General features: G+C 36.9%; 1 pseudogene; it reads left to right on the top strand.

Moving 5' to 3' along the window:
- Positions 1-313: 313 nt before the first annotated feature.
- LOC148778621 (uncharacterized) lies at positions 314-1,018 on the top strand (annotated as a pseudogene).
- Positions 1,019-23,535: the final 22,517 nt, after the last annotated feature.

The following is a 23,535-nucleotide window of genomic DNA, read 5'->3' as shown; positions in this document are numbered from 1 at the left end:
TTTTTATTATATTCTCCTTTCTTTTTAGTATTACCTCTGCTATACTGATCATAATATGACACTTTAGTTGACACTTGGTGATGGTTTAGTTGCTAAGTCATGTTCAACCCTGTTGCAATCCCATGGACTGTAGCCCGCCAGGCTCCTCTATCCATTGAATTCTCTAGGCAAGGATACTGGAGCAAAGACGTTAGCTCCACCCACATCATCTGGTCCTGAAGGCCTCTTTCCCCATTCTGAGTTCTCAGAAGATGGTTCTTGGATGCTGGTGAAGTGAAACCACTTCCTCTGTCTCACTGGAGGAAAGTCAACAATGGCCTCTGCAAAGAAGGTAGCTGAGAAGCGGCATAACCCCGTGGATAGCATCTGTAGAAAACTGTGAGCCATCCAAAAGAGAGAAGACATTTCTGATCCCATCCGACAGATTATCAAATACCGGTCTAGTAGTTTTGACAGCCCACAGACTAACCCCAAGAAAGATTTTGAAGAGGTACTGAAGAAGATGATGGCTGCACACATCCCTCTGCTCGTCACACTCTTTTCCAGTCCTGAGAAAGATGGAACCTTCACTTCACAGTCTCAGATAGTGTCTCCAAGAACCCCATCCATTTCTCATCTCAGCTCTCCTGAGAATGCAACGTATTCACTTATCCTCACGAGTTCTGAAAACATCTCAAGATTGAGATCACAGAGCTCCCAGAATCATACATCTTTGATACAGCAGATCACAAAAAGGGAGCTCTTTGCTAACAAGGATTTGAGTAACTATTGTAGTGGAAATGATTTTAGTACCTTAGCACTTGACTTTGATTCCACCTCTGATCAGAGCTCTGAATTTTTAACTCAGGATTCAGTGGTGAAAAAATTATCTCTGAATGAAGAGGCGTGGAAAGAAGGAACTGACGATGTCAAGGAAGATGTAACCTATAGCAACAACAGGACCTGTGAAGAAGAGTTGCTTAGGAGTATTTTTAATGTATGTGACTCTAAACGCAGAGTCTTAAATAATCTTTACTGAGCTTATCATCGATTTTACCAGCTGGAATCATTGACTGGAACTATTTACATCTCATATGTGTTGCCTCACAAGAAATACATGCTTCATATACATAAAACCGCTGTACAAATTTAGCTCCAATTTTTAAGTGAATTTTAGATTTTCACTTCTGCTTTTCTTAGACATGTGCTCTTTTTAAAATTTCTGCAAGTAATGTTTAGCATGTCAATGGTTCATGTTCACTGTAACAAAATTAATAATATGGAGAAAAGAAAGGAAAAAAGAACTCATCAGTAATCCTGTTTCCCTGAGTAACTGATGTTAATGATTTGTTGTATAACCTGCCCCCACAAATTCCTCAGACAATATGGTTTTCTTTCATTTGGATTAAAACTTTTTTATTATAGAAACTTTCAAACATATACAGAACTGGAGAGGGTATTAGGACCCTTATATATGTGTTGTAAATAATGATGTCTCATTTTTCCTCCACTTTCCTCTGATCCACTCTGGATTGTTCCTCTTGTTGTTCAGTTGCTAAGTTGTGTCCAACTCTTTGCGACCCCAGGGACTGTAGCTGGGCAGGCTCTTCTGTCCGCCACCATCTCCCACTAAGTCTGGATTAGTTTGAGGCAAGTCCAAGACACCATATTATTTCATCTGTAAACACTTGAGTACATTCAAAAGATAAAGACTGATTTCAGATACAGCTATACAATATGTTTAAAATTTTTTATTTTTAAATTCTATTATTGGAGTTTAATTGCTTTGCAACATTGTGTTAGTTTTTGCTGTACAATGAAGTGAATCAGCCATATTTATACACATATACTGTCCCTTTTGAGCCTCCCTCCCACCCCTGCATCCCACCCCTCTGGGTCACTGCAGAGCACCGAGCTAAGCTCTTGAGCTTTACAAAACTTCACACTAGCTGTCTATTTCACACTTGCACAATGTCATTTTTATGACCAAAGCTGTAAAGTAATTTCTTAATATCAAATACTTTACCAACATTCAAGTTTTCCCATTTGTATGAAAAATTTATATTTTCTTAAATAGTTTATTTGTTCAAATCGGTATCCAAGAAAGGGTTGTTCATTGTTATTGGTTATCTGGCTTTTCTCTCTGTTCCTCTTCCATTCTTTTTATATTTTAAGCTATTTGTTAATGAAACTGGCTCTTTAATCTCCTCATTTTCTCCAATCTGAATTTTAGTGACTGTGGGCAAGCCACTCCAGTACTCTTGCCTAGAAAATCCCATGGACGGAGGAGCCTGGTAGGCTGCAGTCCGTGGGGTCGCTAAGGGTCGGACACGACTGAGCGACTTCACTTTTACTTTTCACTTTCACACATTGGAGAAGGAAATGGCAACCCACTCCAGTGTTCTTGCCTGGAGAATCCCAGGGACAGGGGAGCCTGGTGGGCTTCCATCTATGGGGTCACACAGAGTCGGACACGACTGAAGTGACTTAGCAGCAGCAGTAGCAGTGACCATAGAAACACAACCTGGTTTTTTGTTCACTACATTTAGAGGTTTGATCAGGTGTTTTTTTTTTTTTTCTTCTGCCACATCAAGTGGCAGGAATGTGGGATCTTAGTTCCTTGGCCAGGGATCAAACTTTCACCCCCAGAATTAGAAGCATGGAGTTTTAACCGGATGACCAGAGAAGTCACAGTATATGTAATTTTATCAAAGGATAAAACAATTTGAGAGTGAAGGCCTAGATTTATTCTTGCATTAGATGTTGTGAAGGTTAGTAGTTTATCATTCCTTCCTACTTTATTAGCTGGGATATCTATAAAAAGAAACTCTATGCTGCTTATCAGTTGATAAGGCTGTGGCTAAGTCTTGTTTCCCAAAGGAAAGGCTGGATAAAAGCTTGATTGTGTTTCTAATTGAAAATAAACTCCAGGTATCGTGTCTCTTAAAAAAAAAGACAAAAGATTACTGGAGCAGGTTGCCATATCCTTCTCCAGGGGAATCTTCCTGACCCAGGAATCGAACCTGGGTATCCTGCATTGCAGAAGATTCTTTACCAACTGAGCTACAAGGGAAGTGTAAAGTAGACAGAGATTTTTATTTACTTAACTAAAAATAAATGAGAACTTCAGGCTTTCATCTGTGCACAAAAAATATATAAGTAAATGTGCTTTTATATATCTCCTTGGGAAAAAAAATCCTTATGATGATTTTCTGCAGAAAAAATACTTCCTTATCTGTATGTTTGATGCTACTAAGAATGGCTGGTTGTTTTCCTGATGGCAGATGTGACTGCCATTTATCATGAGCTGTGGAAAATCTGTGAGCAGTAGTGTTGAATCAGTGGAAACATTTTCCTTCAAATTGCTAGAAATCATCAAAGTGAAACCTGTAATGCTTGTCAAATAAGCTCTAGAATAACATTTTGTAAGTTTAGGCAGCAATGAAATGCTTTGTCACAAAAGTGAGAATGATCTGGGTAGGATTTTTTTAGGCAGTTTGGATACTAGAATGGGAACCACAGAGAAATCAGTTTATCTGACAGTCAGCAAAAATGTAAAGGGTTTCTGTAAGTATCCTGAAAAGGGAAAATTGAAATGATCAAATAAGGTATACTCTTTCAAAAAAAAAAAAAAAAAAAATCTACGTGAAACTCTGGACATGGGCAGTAAATACAAAGTTGGGAAGGAGACTGGCAGAGAGAGTACAGAAATCCATAAGTAAATGTTAGGTTTCATTTGCAGGTAATCACTTCATTGTGACTGCACATGAGAATTCTTGGAGTACTTAAAAAACATACCAGTGCCAGTGAAGGGCCTGGACAGATTTGTTTTGTCTTGCTTTTTGTTCCCCAAATGATTCTTATGGTCTCATAAGGGCTGGGAACCACAATATTACATGACTTGCCCCCAAAAGTATTTTCTAGCCATTTTTTAGTGATGAGCAAAAACTACTAGATTAACTCCTTTATATCATGTTACAAAACTATAAATATTAAAGGGGAAACAAAAAAATTACTGAAATTTAACTGTGGCGATGCACCTCACCCTATCTAAGCTTCATTATTTTATAACCAGGAAGGGAGGAAATTGCAGAATCTTTTCTGAATCATACTAATAGAGAATTATTGCATTTCTTCATTTTGTGGCATTTCAGGAAGTGTTGTAAAAATATTAGTTATGGGTGCCCCTAGAAGTTATTGTCCCTTAAAAGAAAATTAAAAAAATATAGTTATCAGAATATTGTTTTAAGGAAGTACTTGCCAGGGAAGCACGAAAGTGAGTTGTCAACAATAAGAGAGAGACCCTAAGATCAAACTTTTATTGACTCATGTTGATGTACTTATTGTCTAATCTGTGATAGGGAAGGGACAATGTCAGAGACACTCCTTCCTCTGAGTCTGGAACATAGTAGCTGCTTTGTATATGTTTACTGAAACAATAAAATTTATTAGAAGGGAGGGAAAAAGCTGATGGTGGGCAACCTGTAGAGAAAACATTAGGTGCCAGAGATGTCCAGGGCTATTGGAGAGGGGAAAACGTTGCTTCTGATATAATGATCTTGGGTATCTCATAGAATTAGACTCCTGATTTTGGTGGCAAGAGAGGGATATTACTAGGGTTGGATGAGTCTTGGTGAAGGGGTGTACATATCATTTGGATTACCAGGCTGATGCTGGATCCAACTCTTAGGGTTCCATCTCCTGCAGAAGCACGAGAAGCTAGGGCCCAGGGGCAAACAGCTACCATCTTAGAGGAATCACTGTTATTTCATCATTTTAATGAAGTATTCATTTTAAGGTAGGAAATACCCCATGAAAATACTCTGACATAATGAAGAGTGAAAGACTTGGAAGCATGGGAAGTTGGAGTTACTCTTTAAAGCAGTGTTTTAAGATGGATACTTTCATTAAGTCATTGTGACTTGATTGGAATAGATTTGGATAAGCTTGTTTTTTGTTTGTTTTCTCTTAATTTTTACAGTTAAAGGAATACCTGTAATAATATGCTACCTAGAGAATTTGTATCTTCATAGTTTTCATACATTTCATTGGTATGAGGTTATACTTTTATATTAATTGTACCATATCGTATATATTGTTTACAATTTGATTTTTATTGCCTAGAAAAGAAGTTCCCAGTTATATTTTTTAATGAATTTTTCTTTCAGTAACACAGAGTAAAATTAATCAGCAAGGGCAGCAATAGACTTTTAACAAGAGTTTCTGAGCAAACACTACCCAAAATCTGATAATATAAATATAGGAAATGAAAAGCAACAGAAAAAGAAAACCAAAAAAATTCCACTAACATTTTTATCAGCCCTATCATATTGAACATCAACTTTTCCTTATTTACAGACATAATAATTTTCTATATTTATAAGAAACTTAGGTTTTCCTGGCAGATGGGCGATAGAAGATACCATGTCAGCATTACTTTTTTTTTTTCAAAATTCTGACAAAACTTTTGTCAAAACTTGTGAAGGGAATTTCAAAAGAGGGTTATTAAACTGTATTAGATAATCATTTAATAATAGAGAAAAAGTGTTAATGTCAGCAGTTAGCATCAGCCAAGTCAACCAGCATTATAACTCAGTTATAACTTAGGCTAGATAGCAGCAGCAACAGATATAAAACAGAAGAGACACAAAAGGAAAAGTCATGTGCTGTGTTGTTGTCAGGGAAGTCTTGCCCTTAATTTGAACTCTTTTGACTGGAACATAAAATCTCAGGCAATCCAAGCTTCTAGAAATTCCACTTCTTTCTTGGCTAACATAGCAGCATTGTGCAACAGCTGAAAATCACGTTTTTGTGTGTTTGTAATTTAATTCTCTTCTACCACCTGCGTGTGGCAAGCAATCGTTCCACAGTCGCCAGTTGTAGCTTTGCCAGCTGCTGGACAAAATGGGGGATAAATTTAACTTTCTGAAAACATTTTGATCCACTAGTTATGCTCTAGACAGGCTCATTCTCATTGGTCATCTAGCGTTTGCCGCTGCATAAGTGGAGTGGGTGCTGTACGTTCAGTTAGTTGGCAGTGTACTGAGATAATAATTGCTATTTGAGACTGTTCATCAAAGCTGTTTAAATTAAAGGGAAAGGATGGACAAACCTATCATGAGTTTCTGTATCTAATTAGCTGAAACAATTAGGATAAAGGGAGTGTCAGCTGAATAAGTGAGCATAGCTTAGAATTCTGTGTACTTGGATTTGAATTCTGCTTCTTCCTCCTTATTGCAGAGTGACATAGAAGTTTTATTACCTTTCTAAGTTACAGTTTCTACATCTATAATATAGGGATCATTTCTACCTTATATATTTATTCAGCCCTCCTTGGTGGCCTAGATGGTAAAAAATCCCCCTGTAATACAGGAGATCTTGGTTCAATCCCTGTGTCAGGAAGATCTGATGGAGAAAGGAATGGCTACCTACTCCAGTATCCTTGCCATGTCTATGGAGAATCCCATGGACAGAGGAGCCTGGCGGGCTACAGTCCATGGGGTCACAAAGAGTCAGACACAACTGAACGATTAACACTTTCATTGTACCAGACAGTGAAACAGTACTAAAGGTACAGTGCTCAACAAAATAGCTATGGCTATTGCTTTAATGGAACTTACAGCATAGGGAGGGAGGCATATATTAAGAGTGAAAGTGAAGTCACTCAGTCGTGTCCGACTCTTTGCTACCCCATGGACTATAGCCCACCAGGCTCCTCAATCACTGGAATTTTCCAGGCAAGAATACTGGAGTGGTTGCCATTTCCCTCTCCAGGGGATCTTCCTGACCCATGGATCGAACCCAGGTCTCCTGCATTGTGGGTAGATGCTTTTACCCTCTGAGCCACTAGGGAAGCCCACAAATAAATATATTAAGCATGCCCACTAATAAATCTATGATTTCAAATTGGGAAGCTGTTGTGAAGGAAAGTATTGTGAAGTATGCAATATAATGAGAACCCAATTTAGGCTGAATAATTTGTGAAGTTTTCTGCAAATAAATTATGTTTGATTTGAGATTGGAATAATGAATATAGGTGTTTTGTGAAATGGAGGGAGCAAGGAAGGGAAAAAATTTCATTTTAGGAACAGGAAACTGCATGTGCAAAGGTATAGCACTTTCAAGGAACTGACTTAAGATAATAGGAGTAATAATAGTGTGACTTGAGGCTAGATATAGAGATTATAGAGGGATTTAGCCATTAAGAATTTGAAATTTCATCTTAAAAGCCAATTAAAAAGGGTTAAAGCAGGAAAATGATAAAATCGGATTTTTAATTTAATTTAATTTTTTTATTTTTTAAATTTTTTTAAAAAAAGCACAATGCCAAAAACATTAATAGTTAAAATTTTACCAAATGAAAAACTACTATAGAATACACAGTTGTAAAAAGCTACATTAAGTTATTTTACAACTGCCTCAAGCTGCAAAAAGAAAAAAAACCAATACCATACCTAAGTTATCCCTCTCTCAAAGTAATGCCATTTATGTTATAAACCATGAGCACCCCATCAAAAGATGGGAACTGCTTTTGTTAATTCATATATATATATATGTATATGACTGTATCACTTTGCTATACACCTGAAACAAACACAACACTGTAAATAAAATATAGTACAATATAAAATAAAAATAAGTAACAGACCTTTGGGGCTTTACACTGAGTTAGAGTTCCTGTCAGAGGGATAACAGCACCTCAGCCGTACTGAATCCACATGAAGGAGGCACACGAATGACTGGATTACAAGAGTTACAGGAATGAGAGCTGCTCACTTCCCAGAAACTACAGCTCACAGAAAACCAACAAAGGCACGAGATACAGACCATTTACTTATGAAAGTGTAAAACTCAAGAAAGTCCACATTATTACCACAACATGTTGAAAGTGCTTCAGAATTCACACAATACTAATTTTCTTATGGTTCTGGTTAAATTATATATACCAGTTTATAACAAATGGTAAAATCTGTAACTCTGTTCAAAGTTTTAAAAGATTACTTAAGAATAGTTTCTTGTATTTCTATGCCACCTTTATAGTTCTGGTTTCTCATTTCTTAATTAGTAAATTCAGCGTGCAGGTTCTATCCCAGACTAATTTATACACTTCCGGAAGGAACGGCCTCTTAAATCCACAGAGTGTTGAGGTGGGGAACCCTCTGGATTTGTAATTTTAAATGGTTAGCTCATGTACTATTTGGAGAATGGACCAGGGGAGGGAGACTGGCCTAAGCTGGATGGTTCTAGGTGCAGTCTTGGGGAAATATGGTGGAGCTTCCAATATGGTTGAGATGAAAAGATGGGATTCATAGATAGTTAAATAAAACATCATTAGACTGGTGATTGATTATAGGGAAAGGAGGGGAAAAGGAGAGAGACTTGCCAGTGTTTATTCTTGTTCAGTCTCGAGGAACTTAGAATATGGTTATTCTATTCAGTGAACAAGGAAACCTCAAAGAAGACTAGCTTTGAAGAAAGGATGTTTGGGACATGTTGAGTTTTAGGCAACTTTGACATATATGATATATACAGGAGGTCTTCAGATTTGTAGATCTGAAGCTGTAGAAGAGGTAAAACATGATGATATAAAGTTGGGAATTATCAGTGATTTGATGTCTACTGAAGTCAAAGGTGTAGATTAGATCACCTGGGGAGAGAGTAGAGTATAGGAGAGTATAAGAAGAAAAGAGGGAAAAAAACTAAACCTTTAGGGATATCAGTATAGTCTAGGAAAAACACCAGGTACAAGTGAGGGTGACTGAGAAGGAGTGACTGAAGATTTGAGAGGAATGTGGCATCCTCTAAGTATATATTTCACTCAGTAAAAACACTTTTAAACTGTTTTTGAGAGTACCTGTACTATTTTGTAATTCCACCAGCAAAATATATGAGTTCGAGTTTGTCCTCAATCTTGAAAAGCACTGAGTAGTGTCAGTTCTTAGTCTTCAGTTTTTTTTCCTTTTATTAGGTGTGCATCAGTTTAGTTCAGTTCAGTCACTTAATCATATTTGACTCTTTGTGACCCCATGAACTGCAGCATGCCAGGCCTCCCTGTCCATCACCAACTCTGGGAGGTGCTGTAAAATCTCATTGTATAGGTGCGTGTAGTAGTAGCTCATTGTTTTAATTTGCATTTTCCTAGTGGCTAATAAGTTTAGAACTTTATTCATATGCTTATTATGTGTACATCTTCTGCATGTCTTCTTTGGTGAAGTGTTTGTTCAAATATTTTGCCCATTTAAAAAATGGAGATTTTTTTCTTTTTGCACTGTTGAGTATTAAGAGTTCTTTATATATTTTGGATATAAGTTCTTTGTTAGATATGTGATTGGTATCTTCCCCCAACCTATATAGCTTTTCCTTCTCTTGTCAATATCTTTTATGGAAGAAAAGTTTTTTATCTTTGTAATGTCAGTTTATCATTTTAGAATTTTATAGATATATGCTTTTGGTGTTTGATATGTGGGGAGAATGTGTAATTTCCTTGGTTCTGTCTCAGCACAAAAAAGATTTGAAACGGCGGACCAGTGTTATAGCTCAGAGTTTTACTTGGTAAAGAAAGTCCATCCCTGAGGTTTGTAGGTGAGCCACTCCCGCAGGAGAGGCCCTAATCCATTTTGGCTTCTTCTTTTTATACGTCTTGTCCTCCCCTCTCCCCCCCAATCTGCCTTATGCAAGTAAAGGCTAGCCAGGAAGGGGGCATGTTTGTTTCACCAGAGGCTCTCACTCCAGGATTCAGATTTTTCCTTTGTTCCCTTTTTGTGAGCTTCTCCCTTTCTTTGTCTTTTAGCCACTACCATTTGGGACTCCTATTTCCTATTATAACTACCTAACATATCTAAGAACTCTTTGAAAAGACCATCATTATGCTACACTGAATTTCCTTTGTGCCTTTGTAAAAAGTAATTATCCATATACATGTATGGGTCCATTTCTGGATTCTCTGTTATTGTAGCGTTACATTAGATTTTGAAATTAGGTAGTGTTAGTCTTTCAATTCTGTTCTTTATGCAGATTGTTTAGCCTATTCTAGATCCCTTTTTATCTCCATATGAATTTAGAATCACCTTGCCAATTTTTACATAAAAGCCTCCTAGGGTTTTGTTTGGAATTGGGCAGAATCTCTAGAATAACTTGGGGAGAAGTTAGACTAGATAAGTTTCCGTGACAGAAGAAGTAAAATTCACATTTTGCCTGCAATGGTTATGCCATTGAGTGCTTGCGTTTGGACTGGTGGGCAGAAAAAAGTGTGAAATGGGCTCCAAGAAAACTAACTGTGAAAAGAGGTAAAAAAAAAAAGAATATTTGACTATTAGGAATGAAAATCCTGTTAGGGTTAAATGAATGATTATTGATTATTGTGGATTCAATGCTTAGGCAAGAGACATTCAAAAGATACTGAGTGATTTAAATTTGAGAGAAAAGCACACTCTTTTCACATAAAAGAAACATTCAACACTTAATGGCTACTCTAATGGATGCAAAACAGAATAATGCTTTTAGCTGGATTGGGGAGAGATTATACCAGAAGAGCTGAACTGAATTTTTATGCACTGTAATTTCTGTCTTAAATAAAATAACAGTAACCACTGTGATACTATCCATTTCCCTAACTCAAGTGTCTGTAATTAAGAAACTGAATTCACCCATCTCTACTTATTATGAATGTCAGAGTTTTTAAGCCTTAATAGCGTTCAGAATGCTTCTCAACTAAGGAAAATTTCACAGACTCAAATAAAAATGTCTCAAGGATATCCAGGAGCTAATGGATGACTTGTTTCCTTGTTCTCTATGTTTTTATTAATAGATACAAATAGAGCTTTATTAGATAATTTACCTCATAGACTTTAAAATTTCTGCTTTCTTAGCCTATTTATTTTTGTTGCTATTTTAGTACTCAGTACCACTTGAAATACTTAGAGATGCTGTAAGAGGTATGTAATGATTCAGAGACTAGGAGGAAGGGACTAGTCAAGGAATTAGTACAGAAGATGCCTCTGAGAGTTGGGTAGGCAAACAAAACCCTTTCTTTTTAACATGAAAGTCTTTCAAAGTAGACTTTGTTGACATCAATTCCTCTGCCTCTTGCAATAACAAGACAGGAGTTAATATTTCAAATGCTTACTTTATAAAAATCAGGTTGCTAAGGTCAGCTCTTACCCTGAAGAACACTAATTTCTTTGTTTCACTGCATATCTCAGGGCACTGTGGTTATCTGTAATAGTCCAAATCAAGGTTTGAGATGAAGTAGAGTCTACACTCTGCCATAATTATCCTCTAAATATGAGTCATTTTCCTGAAAGGGAGTTTCTAAAAGGTCTCATAATCCAAAGTTTAAAACTTTGTGGAAAATCTATAAGCTTGTAGTGTAGATAATTTGATCTTACTTCTTAGGAAGTGATCTTGTTCTTCATCCACTTAATACATCTGTAATATCTCAGGGCAGGATGTTGAGGTGTTCATTAAAATTTGTTGAATATATTGAATAATTAATAGAACAGAGACTAGGATCTCAGTTCCCTTAATTACTAGTTCTTTTTTCTAATTACTTTAAAAGTAAAATTTAAGCTCCAACAAATTAGACACAGTAAATAAATTCCCTTACAAGAAACCAGTTTACAAGTGTTTTGTTGATTTTATTTTTAAACCCAACTAACAGTCCCGACAGCCAACAAGTTTTAAGTCTCCCTATCCTTAAAAGTTTGGAAAAGTAGTTCAAGATATTCTGCTAAGCTTCCAACAACTGACAAGTTTCCTTCCTCGTATTTTGAATTGCTACTTCATTGACTCACTCTGACACCAATATTGCATTAGCCTGCTTCACAAACGGGTAATGGAGAGATAAGGGGATTAAAACTTTTGGAGACATATTTGGCAATAAAAATATCAAATCTTTCACTAGACTACCGACATCATTTGGACAACACACAGATCAAATTTTGAGGCATTCTGAGTCACAGAAATGATTTAAAGGGGCCTAGAAGCAATGTAAAATGAAACTGGATTTCAACACACCTGGGAGTTACTGGTATCTAAACATATCAGTCTCTACTTCTTTTGCAATACAAAAAAAAATCTAAATGTTGGCATCAAGATAATCTGGGACTCTCAAATGATAGAATTAGTCACAGCATAGGAGCTCATTAAAGGGAATATATTAAAGAGTTTTCTGAAGTTTATTTTAGTCTGTGTTTTCATAAATTCTCAAAGGCCTCCAGGGCTCCATCTGTCATCACAATTCTCAAGAGATGAGCAGTCCTTTTAAAAAATATAAATTGTGGAGAGTTGTTCATATAACAGCAGGTGAGTTTCCTGTATAGGCATTACATTTACCTTTATATTTAAAAAAATATTTTAAATTAAAAAATTACCTAATCATAGTTGAAGGGTGGGCTTTCCAGGTGGCTCTAGTGGTAAAGAACCCACCTGCCAATGCATGAGACACAGAAGATGTGAGTTTGACTCCTGGGTAGGGAAGATTCCCCTGGAGGAGAGCATGGCAACCCACTCCAGTATTCTTGTCTGGAGAATCCCATGGACAGAGGTGTAAGGAGCCCAGCAGTGACCACGAGAGAGAATGGTTAAGAAAGCGGGGATGTGCCTGCAAACAGGACTCTCTGCTTGGGCAGAACATGTTTGCAAACAGGATGTTCTGCCAAGAAGCCTGCACACAATATCCAAGGTTAATGGTCCGATCGCATATGAGGGAACATGCCCTCCTTAAAAATAAGGAAGAGGCTGGAGTTCTGGGCAGGCTTCTTAGTAAACATGATGTGGTCACTTCCTCCCTTTGTTCTTCCCGTCCTTGAAATGTGCTTGGCTTTTGTCCTTATTTGGTAGAAGAATGTATTGCTTAGATTTTGGTATGTGTCCAGCTACCAGGGTATAAAAATAAACTACAAGGGGGCTTGCGCAGAATTTTTTCCTCTGGCCGGAGTTGTGTCTTTGTCTGTCTTTTGTGTGTCTTGTCTTTGTGTCATTTCGCTCGCAACACAGAGGAGTCTGGCAGACTACATCCATGGGGTTGCACAGAGTCAGACATTACTGAGGCGACTTAGCACACATAGTTTAAAATGTCAAAAAATGTTAAATGTCATAAAAAATGGTCATGCCTGCCGCCCTCCCAACCCTATCTTACAGTATTTTGGTAATTACTTCTGGTATTTATCTCCATGTGTGTGTATTGGTCACTCAGTTGTGTCCAACTCTGTAGCCCACTAGGCTTCTGTGTTCATGGAATTCTCCAGGCAAGAATACCAGAGTGGGTAGCCATTCCTTTCTCGAGTGTCTCTTCTTGACCCAGGGATCCAACATGGGTCTCCTGCATTACAGGCAGATTCGTTACTGTTTGAGCCACCAGGGAAATGCATTTACCTCCATATATCTAACCAACTAAATACTCCATTACTTTGCTTTGTCATTTTTGAACATTATATGTTAACTTCCTCCTGTAGTGATTGTAGATTTTATGTCTCTTATGCCTCCCTTTTCTGCTTCTTTAACTATGTATGGTGATATTAAAATTCTCTGTTAAATCCATAGTTATTCCTTCTATAGTGTGATAATATGAAAAAGATGAACTACGAAGCCAAGTAGTATACCTTGTTTACATTTCTGTTCTTGTACAACATTTTGTTTTTCAGCTAAGAAACATGTTTTTCCTGCTTTAAGAATTACCTAATTTTCCTTTCCTTTTGTTTATTTTTTCTTTCATTTGCTCAATTTTCTTTAGTCTATGACATCTCTGTTCTTCTGTTCTCTCCAAGAGTTCTGTAAAATGCCTTCTATTACAATTTTCCAGGAGTCAGTCTTTTAAGTTAGTATATCTACTCCAGTTTTGTTGTCTTTGGTAAATTAATCATAAATCTGACATAATTCCACTCTCCTCAGCTATAGTTGCTTGCTAAGATCTGCTGAAATGTTATTTTGGGGACTCCTTTTTCCTCTCCCCTTGAAACTCTAATTTCTGTATTTCTTTTCCTTGCTGTATCTTCTCTGGTAGATTCATGATATTGAATTCATGAGAGGTAAAATTTTAATATCCTTAGTGTCAGATAGTGTTCTCTTTTTTCTCTACCCTATTCTTTGACTAATAATTTGGATTGATACACACATTGAGGTCAGAAATGATTCTTAGCAATAAGAAGGTCATGTTCCACCACCTTCTGATCTTCATAATGTTTTTTCTCATTCTCTTTGTGTGACCTAATCCTTCTAGGATCATCTGTTTTTTCTTATTCTGAAATTGTATAAGGACGTACCTTGGTACAGATCTTTTCATATCCATTTTGCTAGGCAGTATTCAAAGGACGCTCATTTCCTTCTGTTTAAGAAAATCTTGCACTTTTTAAATAATTTACTTTCTTCTAGTTTCCCTGTTTCCTTTTTTTAAAGGATTACTTCCTCCTCCCAGCTTAATCAAGATGTAATTGACATATCAGATCAGATCAGATCAGTCGCTCAGTCGTGTCCGACTCTCCGCGACCCCATGAATCACAGCACGCCAGGCCTCTCTGTCCATCACTAACTCCCGGAGTACACTCAAACTCATGTCCACAGAGTCGGTGATGCCATCCAGCCATCTCATTCTCCGTCGTCCCCTTCTCCTCCCGCCACCAACCTTTCCCAGCATCAGAGTCTTTTCCAGTGAGTCAACTCGTCGCATGAGGTGGCCAAAGTATTGCAGCTTCAGCTTTAGCATCAGTCCCTCCAATGAACATCCAGGATTGATCTCCTCTAGAATGGACTGGTTGGATCTCCTTGCAGTCCAAGGGACTCTCAAGAGTCTTCTCCAACACCACAGTTCAAAAGCATCGATTCTTCCGCGATCAGCTTTCTTCACAGTCCAACTCTCACATCCATACATGACCACGGGAAAAACCATTGCCTTAACTAGACGGACCTTGGTTGGCAAAGTATATCACTGTGTAAATTTAAGGTGTACAACAGGATGAATTTGATATATGTGCATACTGAGAAATGATGACAACATTATAATTTCTAGAAATTCTTTCATTTCCCTTTGGGCGTCCTGTGTCCTCCCATAGTTCCTTCGGTCTTTTCTCTCATCCTCTTTTCTTCCCGCTTTCCCCCTTGTTCTCTCTCTCTCTTTCTCTTTCTTTCTCTTCTCCCTCCCTTCTGTCTTCCTGCTATTCCTCTCTTCCTGGCCATCACTTTCCTTCTTGACACATTCTGGGAGATATATTTGACTTCATCAACTAACCTTTCTTCACTTATGAATTAAAAAAAAAAAAAAAAAACTCCATCTGCCATATTTTTAATACCTGAGAACTTTATCTTGCTCTATAAATATTCATTTTGATGCATGTAATAGTTTTCCTTTAATAGATGGGATAGTCATTTTTTAGCTCAATGATAGTATCATTTATAGCTTACTATAAAATTTCTTCTGTTCCCACCATTCTCTGTGTTTTTCTTTTCTTCCTGTTGATCTGGTATGTATTTCCATGTGGAAATTTTGCTTGAATGTTTGGTATTCTTGACTTTCCATTCATTTTAGAATGAGTCACTGAAACACTAGTGGAAATTATGTGCATTGTTGGGCATGGATAAATCATAGCTTTTTCTCTAGGATCATTAAGTAATCAATCAATGTTGTTATTATTATTTTTACTTTGAACCTTCAAATGTCAGTATATGAAATGAGGGATTGACTAATTTTGTCTGTAAAGGACAAATTAATATTTTAGGTTTCAGTTCAGAATGGGTGCTTTATAGTAGTCATCACAACTGCAGATTGTTGCCAACTTATAATGGCTTGACTTAAAGATTTTTTGACTTTGTCACTGTGTGAAAGTGATATGCATTCAGTAGAAACGATACTTCAAAATTTGAATTTTGTTCTTTTTTGGAGCTGTGATATGCAGTAGGATACACTTATGTGATGCTGGGCAGTGGCAGAAAGTCACAGGTCCCAGTTAGTCACATGATCATGACAGTAAGCAGTCAATATGCTGACAACCATTCTGTACCCATACAACCATTATTTTTCACTTTCAGTGAAGTATTAAATAAATTACATGAGATATTCAAAACCTAATTATAGAATAGACTTTCCATTAGATGATTTTGCCCAACTGCAGGCTAATGTAATTATTCTGAGTACATTTAAAGTAAGCTAAGCTAAGCTCTGGTATTTGGTAGGTAAGGTGTATTAAATGCATTTTCAATTTAAGATATTTTCAATTTATAATGGGCGTATTGGGAAGTCTAAGTTGAGGAAGATCTGTACTCAACTCTGCCCTTATAGTGCGAGAATAAAGCCACAGGCAATAGTAAATGAATGTGTGTGGTTGTGTTCCAATAAAACTTTAATAAAAAAATAGTAATCTAAATTTGGCCTGAAGGCTCTAATTTGCTGACCCCTGACAGAGAACATTACTTTTAACGCTTCCATTTCTTTAGAAATGATTTCTCAAAATTTTTTACCAGGAGTTGAAGATGAGGCAGGAAATCAGTCTGCTGGTGTCCTAGACCTGGGCAGGGAAAGCAACTGAGGGTTGTACCATTTAATATGGAGATCCTCATTTATTGTCTCATCTTTACCCCCTCCTGCTTGACATCCCCAAATCCTATACTCCTGTAGTTCAATTTCTTAATAGTGTTTCTCAACCTAATGTTCATAGGAAAAACCTGAGGATCTTAAAGTGCAGGCTCAGATATATGAAGTTGGACTGGAGAGTCTATATTTCTGATAAGCTTCTGATCCTCAAAGAACATTTTGAGTTGCTAGCGAGGGAATGAATACTGTATTTTCTATGGATAGAAGAGAGAAGAAATTTAGTTTTCTCTCTACAGGCTTTCAAACAATCCTAATGTTTCCTGCCCCATTTTTCACTCAGGCCTTCCATGGTTCAGATCCCTGAGTCGTTCTAGTTTTCTATAAGTAAATTGACTAGCTTTTTGTCAGTGTCCTTTTCTATAGGCAGCTAGATTTTCAATTCCTGTTCTGATCATATTCAGTTATTTATTTATTTTTTCATTTATCCTCCAATTTTGTGTATATATTTGGGATTCCTCTTTGTTTTAATGAAGATGGAGCTTGTACTTTGCACTTTGTAAAAAGCATTTGGAATAATATTTTTAAGGATGGAAAGAAGAACATGTTTGAAATTGAAAATAAAATAGAAAGTAGACTATCACAAAACATTTTATTGAACTATTTAATCAGGCATAATGACAAATCAAATTTTTATTAAATCCATCCTGAAATGGTAAAGGAATTTAAATGTACATACGTTAGTAACTTCTGGAATATTTCAAAATGTTTGCTGAGGGACAATCATGATTATTTATTCTTTGACTTTGGATTTTTGTCAGTTTTGAATTTGTTACTGAAGGGATCCTTAAGAAGAGCTTCATTTCTCCCAATTCCATTATCTGAATTTATCCTTTGAACTATTTTTATTCATACTAAAATGAATCAGAGAAATAAACACTTTCTGTCATGGAATTACTTATGGCAAATCTGAACCAGTGTTCTTGGGCTTCCCTTGTGGCTCAGCTGGTAAAGAGTCTGCCTGCAAAGTGGGAGACCTGGGTTTGATCCCTGGGTTGGGGAGATCCCCTGGAGAAGGGAAAGGCTACCCACTCCAATATTCTGGCTTAGAGACGCAAAGAGTAGGACAGGACTGAACGACTTTCATTTTCACTTTCAACCTGAACCAGCGTTGGGAAGTAAATAAAATTTGTTTTCATTATCCTAATTCCAAACAAAGATAACATGCCTTGACTTATCCCTGAGGTGTCCTCTTTGCCTAAAAAGCTTCCCCTCTATTTTATGACTCAAGATTTCATGTGCTAGATATTTGCTCTCTATCATTCTTTGATGTCCTTCATCACAGATTAAATTTTCTGATTCATAACATAATTTGTCTGTTTAATACGTTATGGATAGCACATCATTAATGTAATGGATCTCTAAATGGTACTTGAGTAGTTATGATAGTAGGCATATTGTTATTCTGCTGGCCCGAAATTATTATCTCAATGCTTTGAATCATAACAATTTGCTCTGTCTAAGAGAGTATTGAATTGAAAATCATAAAGATTGCCATAAGCAGTAAGACATAGGATAAATTAAATTTCTCTAAAGTAGGGCATTAGGTTAGATTCATTTGAAAATATATGTTATTGCAACTTTGTGTCCTTCTACACATATTAGTCATGTTAAGAATATATATATATGTATATACACTATGTATGTGTGTGTGTGTATAATCATTTTGGTATTTGGAAGAGCAAAAGCTAAATTGCATTCATATGTAAATTCTTTCTGAGGATTATGTGACTATTGTGTATATCTTAAAGGAGTATATCTTAAAATTACAGTTCATATGCAGAAATTTCATAAGAAAGTATTATTAAGTTAGAATACTTTATTTTTATAGAATAAAGCTATGGAGAAGTGAGATTACTTGAAATATATTTCAAAATATGTATGTATTCAAAATTCCTTTTTCTTCCCTTAGATTATTATTTCTGATGATAATAAAATGAGTGCATTCTTATAAAAATTCCAATATGGATGATTACTTGCAGTGTGGAACCTTTCCTTCCAGAAATTTTATTCATATAAAAGATCTGTGTATAGATTTGTTTAATATTAAAGGAGAGCATCATATATAATATTCTATAATTTGATTTTCATATTTTTTAAAATTATAGGTAATAATTAATTCTATGTGTGTGTGCTCCATCGCTCATCATATCTGACCCTTGGTGACCCCATGGACTGTTGCTTGTTAGCTCCTCTGTACATGGAATTTCTCAAGCAAGAAAACTGGAATGGGTTGTTATTTTCTACTTCAGGGGATCAAACCTGCAACTCTTGCATCTCCTGCATTGGCAGGTGGATTCTCTACCACTGTGCCATCTGGGAAATCCAGTGAATTCTATAGAGGGCAATAAAACATTTCACATTATAGAATCTGATTTCATAGCCATATCCATAAAACTCTAGCTAGTTACAAAAATGTTACACCCTAATGAATAAAAGGAATGCCTAATAAACTTTGTCACTCTAATTTATAACTTAATTTGTAACTCTAATTTATCTCTTATTTTGACAAGAACATTTTAATTTTAATCATTTATGATTAAATAGCAAACTAGTGAATATGAATAATATTTCTTAAAAACCTTTTTGCGTTAATATTATGAGATCTTATTAAATTTGTGCTGTTTTGGTGAGATGTATGAACTATACTTTGGTGAAATTGTGATACTATGGATTATTAAAAATTATTAGATATGTGAGCACTGATAGAATTCTACAGTTTGAACAAGGATGTCTCTAGATTTTGTGCAGAGGAACTATTTATTTTTCTGAAGACTTGAGCTGTTGGGAAGGGAATCAAAAATTGAGAGTTGAAAGTGAACAGCAAAGGAAGTGGTTAAGCTACCTATACATCCTACCATTGATTGGAAATTCTAGGAATCCACAGATAAAACTGTGAAATTATCCGGGATATCCCAGTCTCTTGTTCGGGTGAGCAATGGACTGGTGATGAAGGTTCAATCCCTTCAGCCTTTTCTTTTCTAGGATGTTCCTTTTGAAGAGTCAGAGGAGTGTGTTTGAGAAGACAAAAAGTGTATGTTAAAATTATACCACTTTGAAACATCTGGATGTATTTCTGATTTTCTAGTTTCTCTTGCATTCCCATCTAGATCTTCCATCAGAGTCGATCCTCAGCAAAGATAGAGAAAGGATAGGATTTACTGGGGATTGGTTTCTCAAAGAAATGATGACTCGTCTTAATGGTAATTTTCCATGATAGAAACGGGCTACAGAGTTGACTCTAAGATTTAACTTCATCTTACTCTCAATAACTGTTTTCATGGTGATCCTCTGACCAAGTTTTAGAATGGATGGGCTACTTCACCACTTGCATACATCTCCAAACATTTACTAAAGACGTTTACTAATGATTTGTGAATTGGTCTCTTTGGATCCTTATAGCTTCTGGTCCTACACACCAGGCAGGATTTCATGGCAGCAGAGCCATGTATATATACCAACCAGACAATGGAAAGTCTAAATCAGGGTTGGCAATTATGCAGCAACCGTGCTTCCATTCTCAACTCCTGTACCCACTGCAGACATACCTAATCCACCATGACAGTCTTTCTCACTAGGCTTAGACATGACCTCAGAATTGTTTCCACAAACTGTTTAAGAACCTAGTCTCAAGTTTTCGAAGTTTGTATATAAAGTAAAAATGAATTTGGTCATATGTCCAAATAAAGAGACAAAAACTCAAACTAAGATCAATTCCTGTCAGATCAGTCACTTTAGTAAACCTTTTCTTTCCTGGGTCTGCATTTTATCCTCATGATCTAGGTCTCAGATGCTTTGGATTTCAGACTTTATGTTCTTTGCCTCTTCTTTTTGCTTCCTCCACTGATTCAAGAAGGCCTCTCTAGCAGAAGAGTATTGTGGTAATAGTTCAGTTCAGTTCAGTTGCTCAATTGTGTCTGACTCTCTGTGACCCCATGGACTGTAGCATGCCAGGCTTCCCTGTCCATCACCAATTTCCGGAGCTTACTCAAACTCATGTCCGTTGAGTCTGTGGTGCCATCCAACTATCTCATCCTCTGTTGACCCCTTCTCCTCCTGCCTTCAATCTTTCCCAGCATCAGGGTCTTTTCCACTGAGTCAGTTCTTCGCATTAGGTGGCCAAAGTATTGGAGTTTCAGCTTCAAGATCAGTCCTTCCAATGAATATTCAGGATGGATTTCCTTTAGGATGGACTAGTTGGAGCTCTTTGCAGTCCAAGGGACTCTCAATTCTTCTCCAATATCACAGTTCAAAAGCGTCAGTTCTTTGGTGCTCGGCTTTCTTTATAGTCCAACTCTCATATCCATACATGACTACGGGAAAAACTATAGCTTTGACTAGATGGAACTTTGTTGGCAAAGCAATGTCTCTGCTTTTTAATATGCTCTCTAGGTTGGTCATAGCTTTTCTTTCAAGGAGCTGCATCTTTTAATTTCATGGCTGCAGTCACCATCCACAGTGATTGGGGAGCCCCTCAAAAATAAAATCTCTCACTGTTTCCATTGTTTCCAAATCTATTTGCCATGAAGTGATGGGACTGGATGCCATACTCTTAGTTTTCTGAATGCTGTTTTCAGCCAACTGTTTAAACTCTCCTCTTTCATTTTCATCAAGAAGCTATTTAGTTCTTCTTCACTTTCTGCCATAAGGGTGGTGTCATCTGTGTATCTGAGGTTATTAATTTTCTCCCAGCAATCTTGATTCCAGCTTATGCTTCATCCAGCCCGGCATTTTGCATGATGTACTCTGCATACAAGTTAAATAAGCAGGGTGACAATATACAGCGCTGATGTACTCCTTTCACAATTTGGAACCAGTATGTTTTTCCATATCCAGTTCTAGTTGTTGCTTCTTGAACTGCATACAGATTTCTCAGGAGGCAGGTCAGGTGGCCTGGTATTCCCATCTCTAGGCAAGAGTGAACATCGACATTTTAGGAATCAGTTAACTAAAAGGGACTGCAATGAGTGAATTTAACTCATATTACCATTTTATATACTACTGTGGGCAAGAATCCTTTAGAAGAAATAGAGTAGCCATCATAGTAAACAAAACAGTCCAAAATGCAGTACTTGGATGTAGTCTAAAAATGACAGAATGACGTTTGTTCGTTTCCAAGGCTAACCATTCAGTATCACAGTAATCCAAGTCTATGCCCAGACCACTAATGCTGAAGAAGCTGAAGTTGAACTGTTCTATAAAGACCTACAAGAACTTCTAGATCTAACACCCAAAAAAAGGTGTCCTTTTCATCATAGGGGACTGGAATGCAAAAGTAGGAAGTCAAGAAATACGCGGAGTAACAGGCAAATTTGGCCTTGGAGTACAAAATGAAGCGGGGAAAGGCCAACCGAGTTTTGCCAAGCGAACACACTGGTCATAGCAAACACCCTCTTCCAACAACACAATAGAAGACTACACATGGACGTAACCAGATGGTCAATACTGAAATCAGATTGATTATATGCTTTGCAGCTAAAGATGGAAAAGCTCTATACAGTCAGCAAAAACAAGACCAGGAGTTGACTGAGGCTCATATCATGAACTCCTTATTCCAAATTTGGACTCAAATTGAAGAAAGTAAGGAAAACTACTAGACGATTCATGTATGACCTAAATCAAATCCCTTACGATTATACAGTGTAAATGACAATTGGATTCAAGGGATTAGATGTGATAGACAGAGTGTGTGAAGAACTGCGGACAGAGATTTATGACATTGTACAAGAGGCAGGGTTCAAGACCATCCCCAAGAAGAAGAAATGCAAAACGGCAAAAAGGTTGTCTGAGGAAGCCTTACAAATAGCTGAGTAAAGAAGAAAAGCTAAAGGCAAAGGAGAAAAGAAAGATATACCCATTTGAATGCAGAGTTCCAAAGAATATCAAGGAGAGATATGAAAGCCTTCCTCAGTGATCAATGCAAAGAAATAGAGGAAAGCAATAGAATAGGAAAGACTAGAGATCTCTTCAAGAAAATTAGAGATACCAAGGGAATATTTTATGCAAAGATGGGCTCAATAAAGGACAGAAATGGAATGGACCTAACAGAAACAGAAGATATTAAGGAGAGATGGCAAGAATACCCAGAAGAACTATACAAAAAAGATCTTCACGACCCAGATAATCACAATGGTGTGTTCACTCACCTAGAGCCAGACATCCTGGAATGTGAAGTCAAGTGAGCCTTAGGAAGCATCACTACACACAAAGCTAGTGGAGGTGATGGAATTCCAATTGAACTATTTCAAATCCTAAAAGATGATGCTGTGAAAGTGTTTCACTCAATATGCCAGAAAATTTGGAAAACTCAGCAGTGGCCACAGGACTGGAAAAGTTCAGTTTTCATTCCAATCCCAAAGAAAGGCAATGCCAAAAAATGCTCAAACTGTCGCACAATTGCACTCATCTCACACAGTAGCAAAGTAATGCTCAAAATTCTCCAGACCAGGCTTCAGTGATACGTGAACCTTGAACTTCCAGATGTTCAAGTTGGATTTAGAAAAGGCAGAGGAACCAGAGATCAAATTGCCAACATCCATTGGATCAACAAAAAAACAACAGAGTTCCAGATGTTGTATTGACTATGCCAAGTCTTTGCCTGTGTGGATCACACTACATTGTGGTCATAGTTTCCAATGGTAATTGATCTATTTCCTGGCTCTGGCATTTCAGGCTATTTAATTTAAATCTTTTGTGTCCAGGTTTCATTCTTTCTAGAATAAGTGTTATGATACACAATACGTGAGGTAATCTGTTTGAAAACATTTCAATTTAAGATTACATAAATGTTGAAAAGAAAAGAAAGTCTGACTCTTAGCGACCCCATGGACTGTAGCCCACCAGACTTCTCCGTCCATGGAATTTTCCAGGCATGAGTACTGGAGTGGGTTGCCATTTGTTAGGTGTGTTTATTACTGATGAGGATTCAATTTCAGTACTCAGCTAAAATGTGGAAACCCTACAGGTTATGTTGAAAA

Source organism: Moschus berezovskii, chromosome 2 (assembly GCF_049115385.1).
Source record: "Moschus berezovskii isolate FMDL1 chromosome 2, NW_MosBer_1.0, whole genome shotgun sequence".
NCBI classification, from domain to species: Eukaryota; Metazoa; Chordata; class Mammalia; order Artiodactyla; family Moschidae; genus Moschus; species Moschus berezovskii.
This window is presented reverse-complemented; position numbering and strand designations above follow the sequence as displayed.